We start from the raw sequence: 12,491 nt of genomic DNA, 5'->3' as shown, positions 1-12,491 counted from the left end.
ACATGGTTTTCAATGACATGAACTCAGTGAAAAAAGGCAGGTGATGAGCAAAACACTGAAACGGCTGAAGCCCAAATTAAGGGTTGCTGAATAGGGATATTAGCATTAACAGCCCTGCTTTTTACATTTCAATTCCTACACACCTCAGAAGAACTGGCAGATTTGACTGACATTTGGGGGGAACAAAAGGTTCTGGAGCAGCTGGAAAATCATTTAAATAAGCCAGTCTTATGGCCATTGCCCAGGAAATGAAGGTATGTGGTTACAACCCAGACTGGACACTACTGCAGCAAGATGAAGGCCCTGAAATGTGCTTTCAATTGGGCCAAGAACCAAAATTCTTGTTCAGGGCACGCCACACAATAGCCTCTTTCTAAGAGCAGCTGTCCTTAGTCTCACAAAGGATGTAGGTGACACTTACCTCTGGTCCTTTGGGATGATGGGAATATAGGAGGCCAGTGTCACCTAGTCCACAAGAGTCCACAGACTGTCCTACCACTACGATAGGCAGTGTGATATGCACTGCACAGCCTTCAGGAAATCAGTCAGAGGTAGCGGATGAGTGCTCACAGCAGCTAGAGGACAGGGACAGACAAGACAAAATTGTCTTGCCCATGACTCCCACTCTCCCCAATGCCTTGCCTACATAAACCACATCTAGCTAGGAAGCTAGAGCTAGGAAGATGCATCAGATTCTATGATGATACTGTTCTCGGAATTGTGGGACACACCAGAAATTCCAGAGACCCAAAGATAAGTGTTGGTGCTGGAGACACCTGAGGATCTGTGCTTGGAGACTTGTAAGTTATGGGGAAGGGGCATTAAATCAGTTTGGGTGACTATGGCTTAAGTGGATCAGAGAGGAAGAAGAGCCTATGATGGGTGATGGCGTTTTATTCGTTAGTGCTGTTGCTTCTGTAGGAAACTGGGGAATAGGCATTGTGTTCCTGCATTATTTCAGTTCTACTTCAGTTACTGGCAATAAATGCTTTTGTGAAATTAAAGTGGATTTTCATCTGCGTCTGTCTGCGGTAATGGGAAGGGTGGTAGAAACGTAGGTTGTTGGGGGCAGCAGGGGAGGTAAGTCAAACCAAAGAAAACCAGACTTGTTTCAGACACATTACACTAATGAAAGAAGACACGCCCACCTCTGAACTTTACTCTCTTACACAAAGGGAACATGAAGTAAAGAATCGAACAAAGCAAATAGAAAACTTTATTTACAAACCAAATGTTAAACATAATTAAACAAACCACAGAACAGATTTTATAAGATAACAATGCATAATTACTAAAACAGAGGAATTTCTTTTTACTACCGTAATGATGCATGATTCATGAAAAAAAAATCAATCTAAGCAATAATCATTTCTAACTAAAAGACCTTGGCTCTAAGGTGGACTTTCTGAGCTTGACTGCAAACTGGTGGATGGCGGAGTGCTCCCAGGCAAGAGCAGGGCTGACAACCAGTAGGCATAGAATCACTGCAAGGAGCCCAGCAATTATTTGCTGGTCCTCCAGCATCTGGGGATGCCTCCTGGACTTGGAGCGATTCCTGTTGCACTGGATAATCATGAATCTGCCTATGGCCAGATGGATCCATCTCACCATCTCATGTAGCCAATGCTCACATGACCTGAGGGTGTTCACGATCCTGTCCGTGCATGCATTGGTGGCAGCCTACCTTGGTAGCCTGTGTCTTCTCAGAGGCGACATTACAAGTGGAGCTGAAAATCAAGAAATGCAGGAAATAGAGTGAAATAAGGATGCTTGGCACTCTAAAAAGACACGCTCGGTGAATCTTGTCAGTGGATAAGAAGCAGTCAGCCCAAAATGACTAAGAAGGGCTGCCTGGCCCTTAGTTGCTGCAAACAAGTTCCCGCCCACTTTGGCCACCGATGTGCTTCCCTGCTGTGTGTTGCCCTGTACCTCCCTGGAATGCCCACTAACACCAGGGACTTTAAAGCATTGTCCTATGCCATCTCCCGCCCCCCGCTTCACCTCACAGACAAGCCTAATCACAGCTGCCAGTTCAGGTGACAGGTGACCTAAAGGATCCCTGGAGCTTCACATACCGGATAAGAAGATTGAGCTCCACCGTCTATCCTCCTCCTTGGAAGTGGCAGGTGACATGACCAGTATCCTGTCACTATCTTCTTTGCTCGAAGCCTCATGATTCACAGTAGTGGTTGGCGATGTCTCAGCAGGCAAAAATGCCCTTGAGTCCTCTGTCCCTGTGTGTTCACAGTGATCCTATTCCCCCGTTAGCAGATGGAGGTATCTGTAATGGGCCATGTCATGCAGTGGGTTGCCCTGCCACTGTCCTCTGGTGACATCCCTGCAGAAAGTGGCCTGCAGCATCTTTGCCTTGACATAGCACTGGACTGCTGTCCTGTTGTGCCCCCCCTCGCCCATTCTCCTGGCAACATTAAGCTAGATATGCCAGTTGGCCTACAGGCTACAGATGAGTTGGTGCACAATCTCAGGGTCCCCCAGCATCTGCACCAGGTTCTTTGTTTTGGTGATGGTCCAATTAGACCTAGATCTATGCACCCCAATCCACTCCATTCTCCTCCAAATGTCTGACATCTTGGATCAATAAGGGGTACTCCAGGGAGCTGTGCACTCAATTTATAGGTCTTGAGATGAAAGGACCAAGGGAAGTTCACCCCCCTCCCACCCTGTTGTTACTGGATAATGTTTGGACATCAGACATGCTGGTACCAGGCAGGGTCAAGGCAGGGAGAGGGGCTCTGCACCAGTGGCAACTCTGTATCTTATGGGCATACTTATTCTGAACATCTTTTAGCCTGGTAATTCTTTTAGCCCTGTGTATGCAATAGCAGGCTACTCAATGAGCCACGTACTGAGTTAGGCCCTTGATGGGCACCCACAGGCTCCCTGTCAGGGCATGGCACAACAGCAGGCTACCCAATCACCCATGTGTCAAGACACCACTCTTAGCAGGACATGGTCTGAACTGCTGAGCAGTTCAGACATAGCCGGTGAGGGAAAGAATGCTGACAGAACTCACCCGCTATTCATAATGTAGGCACGCTTAATGCTCATGCAGGCTAACAGAGCTCCACTTGTCAGATCTACATAAAACCAGCAAGCAGAATAATGGCATTAGGAGGACAATTGCACCACAGCCAGCTGAAAAGGGATGTTCTTAGAGATGCAGGGTGGAGTGGCACGGGGTTTCCTCATGGCTGTTGCCGGGTGAAGTCTGGGGACAGAGACAGTCAGTTGCACAAGGACCAATGTCATGCGTTTTGCCTGTCAGCAACTAGAGGTGCAGGGCCCCAGAACGCAGAAGCCCCTGTACCTATCTCCTTGAAAGCTGGCAGATTTCATGGCCTCAGCAGGGGCTACCAGGCCTGCAGCTTTCATCCTGTTGTACCTTAACACACACAGTGTCACCCATGTCATGAGTTTTGCTTGTCCACAGTTTGAGATACAGTTTCCCCCAAACCTCTGCACCTATCTCCTTGAAACTTGGCAGGCTTTGTGGCCTCCACAGGGGCTAGCATGCCTGCAGTTTTAACCCTGCTGAGGCTTATCTCATACACATGACATGAGTTTTGCTTTCAAGAATTTGGGGTGCAGTTTCCCCCAAGCCCCTGCTCTTATCTTCTTGAAACTTGGCAGGCTTTGTGGCCTCAGTAAAAGCTACCATCCCTGCAGTTTTCACCCCCCCCGTGCCTTAACACACGCACAGTGTCACTTGTGTCATGAGTTTTGCTTGTCAGCAGTTTGAGGGGCAGTTTCCCAGAAATACCTGCACCTATCTCCTTGAAACTTGGCAGGCTTTGTGGCCTCAGTAAAAGCTACCATCCCTGCAGTTTTCACCCCCCCCGTGCCTTAACACACGCACAGTGTCACTTGTGTCATGAGTTTTGCTTGTCAGCAGTTTGAGGGGCAGTTTCCCAGAAAACCCTGCACCTGTCACCTTGAACCTGGCACGCATCATGCTCTCATCTATTAAATAATAGATATTTAATTGAATCCCCATTATACCCTATGGCCAAATCTCCGAATCACTGAATCTTTTCCAAATCTATTTGGAAGCTCCAAATCGATTTGGAAAGCCTAAAGCTTCCAGTGATTTGATTCGGATTTGTAGATTCGTCCTCTGAATCATCTGAATCATCTCCGAATCCAAATTGTGATCTGAAGCTTTGCACAGCCCTATCAGACTCTAAGCTTGCTAACCTATTTAGCAGTCAGCCCAACTCAGTAAAACTCCCAGAACAAGACAGAAACTCTTTGTGTTAAACATGCTCTCCTATACAGCTACAAGAAAGAAAATGTGATGCCCCTATTTATGCCCTAAATGCCCAAGTTTTCATGTAAAAGAGTATCTACATTACTCTCTAAATTTCTATTTCTACTCGTCTCTGCCAAATTCACACCTGGGCCCTTTGTTACCTCTGCACCTGCCCTTATTCATTTTACTTTAATCCTACAACTCATTTTCTCATATCACCTTTCTGCTCATTTATAGATTTTTATTTTATTACATTTCTTCTCAGTTCATCCATGGCCAGTACAACTTGTTCTTCCCAAACTCCTTTTGAAGTCTTAGCATAACTATAGCTTAGCATAACCAGAAGTCCTTCAAGAGGGTCACCAGCAGCCCCAGAAGACTCAAGCTGGACTGAAGAACCAGGCAACACTTTTGTGATTTGTACCAGGGGAATGCCTTTAATGATAAGGGTCAGTAAGTTTATACTGGAAGAGAACTGCAGCTTCACATAACACATCAAACCTTCCTGTTTGATTTTTGTTAAACACTACAATATAGTAATATTAGTCAATGCAGGAAGTCCAGTTCAATCAGGAAATCATATTATATATCAGAATTCCTTCAAAGGACTATACAACATTCTCATTCTGAAGGTGTTTATCAGGGCCAATGTCCCTATCATATTAACAGGAATACTCATCTTACAGCCTTATTGCTGGTGAAGGGGGAGCCCAGGACTGGGTTTTCCCTGCATTGGCAAGAAGCAAGCTCACTTAGCTGGAGACCTGGGTCAGTTGATGGGGCTTCGAAGCATGGGGGTGCACCACTCTTGTGGCTGATAGTCACATCAGCTTCTATGCACTTCCAGCTACAAGGTCACCAAAGGGGTCCCCACAGCTGCTGCAATTTCACAGCTGTGGAGGCAGGAGGGCGTTCCACGCACTCTGTGACTGGGAGACTGCAGAGGTCTGCCCACTTGCTCCCTCACAGCTGGGAGCCTTGTTAGCTGGGAGCTCCAAGACTCAGGGCTGCACATGTCCCCCTCCCCCGCCTCAGCTGGGATCTCTGAATAGCTCATGGAGCTCCCAGGCACAAGGGTCCCAAGCCACATGTTCAATTAATGGTATGATAGGAATCAGCTACAAAACTATTACACATACTTTGTGAAATAACTTTGTAGCTTATTCCTCTTTTTATCACACCATTAATGGATTGAACATGGGTCCAGGTAACCACTTAAGGCATGATTAACTGGCTAATCATGCCTTAAGTGTAACATGTAGATGAGTCCTGTATGTGACCTGCAGCCAATCCGGAAACACACAAGCGGTACAATGGCAGATAAGGTAGGGAGCAGAAAGCAGAGCTACAGATGGGACAGATAGCACAGGAAAGGAAGCAAAAAACAGAGCAGCAGATCGGGCAGGGAACATAGGGTAGGAAGCAGAAAGCTGAGGAAGTAGATTGAAGTAGCACTCAGGGAAAGTATGCGCTAATTTCTGGCATGCCTACCAAGAAGGGTGGCCCCTCTATTTATACAATGCCTTTAGCACCTGTTATAGAGACCCAAGTTGTATTGGTCCACTTCAGTGGGGCCACAGCATAGATTAATATACAAACATGTATCAGAACAGCAGATCATCTGCTCCAGCACCTTGTTTTCAACAGAAGCAACTACCATACCCTTCCTGATCAAAGAAAAAACAACCTCCAGTGGGCATCTACAGAACAGGCTCTGCAGAGAGAATGTTTCTTCTTGATTCTTGTTTGTTAGGAGCTGGTTTATACCCTTTCCAAAACTCCACCATAACCTGTCCTCTTATTGCTTTATTACTATTGCAGCTGGTGATACTCTGGTTGCCCATTAATCCTCTTTGGAATCCTGATAATTCTTGGCTTGACTACAGCTATTATGAAAATGTGACATTATGACAATATCTCTACGCTAATTGTGAGTAATATATTAGTCCTAGGCTGCCAGTTTTATATACCTGTATCATATAACATAAAAGCAATATATTATTACATGTAAATTAAGAAGACCTTTCTGAAAAATAGCCCATAGAACTGTCATCTGTATGCTTTAGGTTTAATGACATTGCAAATATTTCCTCTGGTATCTGTCATTCTTTACATGGTATAAAATATTTTACTGTACCATTAACAAAACTTAACACAAGAACCTACAAAAATTAGTTGACCCTAATCACAATATTTCTTGTTAACATTTTTACTATTGCTTATTTAGAAGGAATTATCCATCTCAATTTAGACTGTTCTTTATATGATGTAATTCATCCATGAAGATAAACTTATTTTTCAATTAAATGCTAAAACTTATTTACTTTGAAGGTATACAAAGAATGTAAGAGGACAACATGCCTAATGAGATGCATCTTTTGTGACTTTGTACTGTCTCTTAAAAATAACCAACAAATCAACCAACAAAAAAAAACTCTCTCTCCTTTATGCTAATTTAATCTATGCTGGCTGGACAGGATCACAAATACCAAAATTTCTCCACTCTAACAGAATAGCTAGGAGCTCACCAATACACTGAACAATTCCTGAAAGCATTTAAACCAAAGCTCTATGTGAATGTTTGCTCCATGGAAGAAAATGGATCTTGGGAGATCTTTACTTGCAAAAACATCCTAAAAACCAAAGAAGCTTAAAGAAGCTTTAAGAAACAGAGTAGAATATGGGGTAAGCTTACAAGAAAATGCAATGTCTAGATTGCAAAAATAAAACATAATTAAATGTGTAATAAAAGAAACATGAAAAGGAACCTTTGAAGTTGCCACTCATTTCTTCCTGACTTTTCTGTGCTTCCTGACTTGTAGGGTAGAACTTAAAGAAAATCTACATCTGTTACAAAGGTCTTTATAGTCTCAGATGGCCACATGAAAACGTGCTGTAGTTATCCAACTTAGGGATATTCCTAAGGTCTATCAAAGTGGCTTTTACTACCTAAAATATATGAGGGTCTACTTCATTGGCTGTTATGCTTAGTATACATGTAACTCTAATGGAGAACTTATATAAGCAGCATTCAAGATGCCTTTTAAAACCAATAAACATTTTTGGGGGGTTTTCCTTGACACATGCAGTCCATCTAGGAGTTTAATATGGTATTTTCCGCTGTACCCCTTTAGCTGAATGTATCACTATATCTAAGCTTGTATATTCTTTCTACTCTTAAGGATGTGCTATGAATCTATATAGTCCAAGGTTATAGGAAATAAACTATTATTGTGTGGACAGTGTGCATACAAATGAGAATGTTTTGCAAGGATTTAGCTTCTTTCTTGGGGAATTGAACAGGGGGCTGTGGGAATTTTCAGGACCCTAAACATTTCCCCAGTTCCTGGTTGGATTCCCCAGCTCTCTGATCACTTCCCCCAACTTTTCCCAGGGGGTCCCTGGGCCCCTGGATGATGCGAGATGACAGCAGGCTGCCACTGCAGGTTGGGACTGGCGCTGGGCGCAGCCTATGCCAAGTGCCAGGAAGCCTGGTACTGCTGCTGGCCCCAGCTAGAAGTGGCAGCCTGCTGTCATCCCACGCGCAGATCCGGGGGCCTGCACCCCCTGGGAGGGCTACAGGGGTGTGCAAGTTTCCTCCCAGGGGGTGTGGGCCCCTGGATCTGCACAGGAAATGACAGCAGGCTGCCACTGTCAGCTGGGGCCAGCAGCAGCACCTGAGTCTGCCTGGCGCAGACCATGTCAAGCGCTAGGAAGAACCAAGTGCTGACGCTGGCCTGAGCCAGCAGCAGCAGCATGCTGTCATCCTGCATGTAGATCCAGGGACCTGCACCCCCTGGGAGGATTCTGGCTCAGCCCCACAGCCCTCCCAGGGAGTGCAGGCTCCTGGATCTGTGCATGGGATGACAGCAGGCTGCCACTGCTGCCAAGTGATCTGAGTTTTACTTTGAACAGTTTGAGATGCAGTTTCCCAGAAACCTCTGTGCCTATCTCCTTGAAACATGGCACACTTCATGCCCTCAGAAGGACCTACCATTCCTGCACTTTCATTCAAATCAGGCATGAAATGACAAAGTTAAAGGCATTTTCATGATTCCCCATTATAGCCTATGGGCAAAATGTCAAAATGTGTCGAAACAGTGAAACAGTTTTGACGAAACGAAATGGAACAGTGCTTCAAAATGAAATGAAATGATGAAATGAAACACTGTCTCTTCAAAATGGTGAAATGGAAGTCGAAACAAAACGGTGCTGTTTGGCACAGCCCTAGTAGATAGTAGTAAATAGGACTTTTCCCACTGACTTTGGGCTCACTAGAATTTTACCCAGAATGTTCAGGAGTGGGCTAGATTGAGAGTAGGGAGATATAATAAAATGTGGAGCAAAGAAAGAGGAAATGCTGCATAGTAGAGGAAACTCAGTGGGACATGCACCAGCAAATTCAAAGCTAATTAATCCTAGGAAAGTTGCATCTCTTAATCAAAAATCTAACTGATCTAGTTGAACCAGTGCAGAGCCCTAATGTAGACACCCTTCAACCAGATTCCCCCTTGCTTAAACTGATTTAGCTTGTCATTAAACAACCAAATTGAATTAAATCCTCTTAAGCAAAGATTAAACCTACTTAAAGGGTCTACTGCTGGGGATTGCACTAGTTTAACTAGATCAATTTGGTTAAACCAGTGCAACTCTTCTAATGCAGACCCGACCTTAAAAGAGATTGAAGGATAGAATAGTTAGATGTGAGGAAAAGAAAAAGTAAAACCCATATGTTTTGTGCTTTCTTATAAAAGTTCACTGGAAAAAAATAGGATAAAAAAAAAACAAACACATGGCTTCCCTAAGAGGTGGTACATAACAGAAGGAAGACCTAACGTTTTTGCAATCTTGACCCACATCTTTTGGCTAAATTCAAGAAAGAAATTTCTTGTACTGAAACACTTGATTTTTTTCACTGATATTCATTACACTGTAATGCAACTGATTACACTTGTGATATTCATTCCCCCCAAAAGCCCTCCAAACCAAAAAAAAAGTCTCTCATAGAAGGTGGTTGGGGAGGTCTTCAACGGAGCATTGTTTGGAGTATAATGAAGAAATGGAAAAAAAAATGGTATGTCTAGTGTCATCTCACCTGCTCTCCTCAAACAATCCTCAGATATGCCGATACAGGAGCGTAAGTCATTGGCAAAACTTAGTGTTGCTTGTCAGTCAGTATAAACAACAGCACAGCCAGTCTTAAGAAAGACAAGGCTGTAAGAGATTTTCTGACACTTTCCTCATACTTCAACCTCTTGTTCAGAATAGAACTGACACAGGGGGGAAGCTGCCCAAATATATATTTTTTAACTTCTGGCTCTAAGATATGTTGATAAGAATTTCCTATAAATGTTTTCAACAGAGCTAATAGCTGGACCTTAACACTTCCTACAGCAAGATAAAATATAATTACTCTCTTATCAGCAGTTCCAAAAGGGTCTTTCCTCTCAATTTTCTATAAAGTACCAAATGTTTAGCTATAGGATTCCCAGTGGTTCTATAAGCCCACATACTTCTCTGAAAAAAGGAGGAGAGGTTTCTGCATAAATGCAAAAGTCCCTTAAAAGTTCATCTGTCTTTCACTTTTCAAGAAAAATTGTTGAAGCATTTTTTTAAATGTCAAGTTTTTGAAATGTAGTCTCAAGAGAGAACCCCATGTCAAAAAAGGAAAATATAGTTAGCAGCTGCAACTTTTCTCATATGACATTTGTATATTGACAGACTCTGCCAAAAAATAATCATGAACAGAACCTCATTGAGATGTGTCATGTACGTTCTATAGTCTGCTCTTTCTAAAGTTAAAAAAAAAGGGACTCTAGCTGTGCATTCAGAAAAGATATATCATTCCTTCTAAATATGGAGAAAGTGTAACTACCTTTCAGTTCAGAAATGAAACAGGGAAGATCATACACTTCTGCATTCTCTCATATTTATAGTTCATGTGTAAGATTAATTGAGGTATTTGAACATTTGTTCTCTCATGGCACCTGCCCAAAACTGAGACACACCACAGACTGCTTGCCACAGGGCGCTATAATAGGGTTGATTACAAGCCCTCATAACTTCTTCTGCTTTACAGACAGCAGTTTTTCAGTGACCAATGCCTAGGTCAGATCACTGAGGTAATACCAGCGCCTGGGATCCATTCTGCTCTAATACTACAAACAAAGCTGCATGTAGTTCTTTCCTTCTTGTTTGATCTTGGAGTCTCCCTCTGGCCCAACAACATGCTTCCCATCTGTTCATACAGATGGCATCTTCAGCAAAGTCAAAAGATCTGGTATCCCAAACTACTTCTTTATTCAATCCCTTCTACTAGCCCAGAAACCCTCTAGGATAGTAAAAGTGGGAGTGTCCTACATACTATGATTAAGAGGGAAAAGGCACTAAGAAAAGATGAGAAAAAGAGTATGGATTTTTTTCATACAGAGAGATAATTTATTAGAATGGAAAAGTGCATTTTGCACCAGATGGGATTTTATTCCGGTCAGATGGCTACCTGATACATCAGTCCTTTTGATATTAACCAATGATGGTGAGAATGAAAACAATTGTTAGCTCTAGATGCTTCTCCAGCTCTACTCTATCTCTGAAACAAAGCTTGAAATAGCACTGGTACTGTATCTCTTGTAAAATTTACATCATTTTTCTAAGCAGGCCTAAAGTACTACTGAAGTAAAACTTCTCTGGGAGCCCTCCAGGGTCAGATGATATTTAGAATTCCAGAGAAATGAATAAATGAAAAATACTTCTGATAGATGAGAGAAGAGCAGTTTATTTTTTATTTAAACAAAAACAATTTAGCTTTATTTTTTAGGATAATTTTTATTTTTCCCTGAATCCACCTCAACATTTCTGTAAAAGATGTGGGGTTGGATATTGAAGAGGTTTTGTCTCCCATTGTCACTCAGGATACAGCTTTGGCATGCTCCTGGAGAAATTCAACCTGCTGGTTTTGACCTATATGGCTCTAAATGGTCTGGGCCCTACATATCCAAGAGACCACTCGCTCCCCTATGAGCCAGGTCAGCCAAGAGCAGCCTCCTGCAAGTACCATTCATACATCAACTTGGTGTGGCCAAAAGACATGAGCCGTCACCTTTAGCGGTCACTCTTCATCTCTGGAACTCCATCTCTCTCAAAGCCTTTTAAAAGAGCTGTAAGACTTTGGCAGAAATTAAGCAAACAAAGCCAGACTGGGATTGTGTTTTGGAGATTTCTGTGTTGTGTTTATACTTTTGCTGCCTTTTAAATGGTTTTAATTTTTTGTCTGATCGCTTATTTTATAAGCTATTCTGTTCTCTTATGGTAAACTGCCCCGAGCCTATATCATCAAGGGTGGCATATAAATCAAATAAATAAATATATATTAAAAAACCACAACATAATGTAATTACTAAGCTGGGTACATAATGAACAAAAGTGTTCATAGGCACGACTGGATGCCGTATAAAAATGTGTATAATATCCACCTTATTCTATCAACAATACTAATATAATAAAAGGCTTAGTCTGTGTGTCTGTTTGTCCATAATGCTTCTGGGCAACCGCACATGTGCCATTTAGAGGGTGGGCAGTGACTGGCTGCATGGCCCAGGCTGCACAGACCCAAGTTTGTGCTGCGGCCGGGGAAATTTGGCAGCAGAGAACACGCCCTGGCTAGCTGAGCAGCAGGGCTTTCCCTTACCTCCCTGCCTGAGGTGAAGCAGGGATCCCAGTGGCAGCACCCCCCCACCACCTGGCCCAAACACCCCCCAGAACAACTTGCAGGGAGGGGGAGGCAGGCAATTGGGGAGGTGTGCAGACATGGGCCTGGTAGATATGGAGTGGTGGGGGGAAGGGGATGGAGTGCAGCTGGACCCAAAGCAGCAGGGGGAAGGAGGGGAGTAGGGCCAGACCCAAAGTGGTGTAGGGGAGAGAGGGAAATGCGGCTGGACCCAAACCAGCAGGGGGGTTGGAGTGGAGCAGGGTCAGACCCAAAGCAGTGGGGAGAGGAGGAGGAGTGGGGTTGGACCCAAAGTGGCAGCAGGGCAGGGGGTGGAGCAGGGCTGGATTGAAGTGGGGGGGTGTGGAGCAGGCTCAGACCCAAAGTGGCAGGGAGAGAGCAAGAGCAGGGCTGGATCTGAAGCAGCAGGTGGGTGGGGGTGGAGTGGGGTCAGACCCCCAGTGGTTGAGGGAGGAGGGGAGCAGGGCCAGACCCGAAGCGGCAGGGGGGGGAGTG

Source organism: Alligator sinensis, unplaced genomic scaffold (assembly GCF_000455745.1).
Source record: "Alligator sinensis unplaced genomic scaffold, ASM45574v1 scaffold830_1, whole genome shotgun sequence".
In the NCBI taxonomy this organism is placed as follows: Eukaryota; Metazoa; Chordata; order Crocodylia; family Alligatoridae; genus Alligator; species Alligator sinensis.
This window is presented reverse-complemented; position numbering follows the sequence as displayed.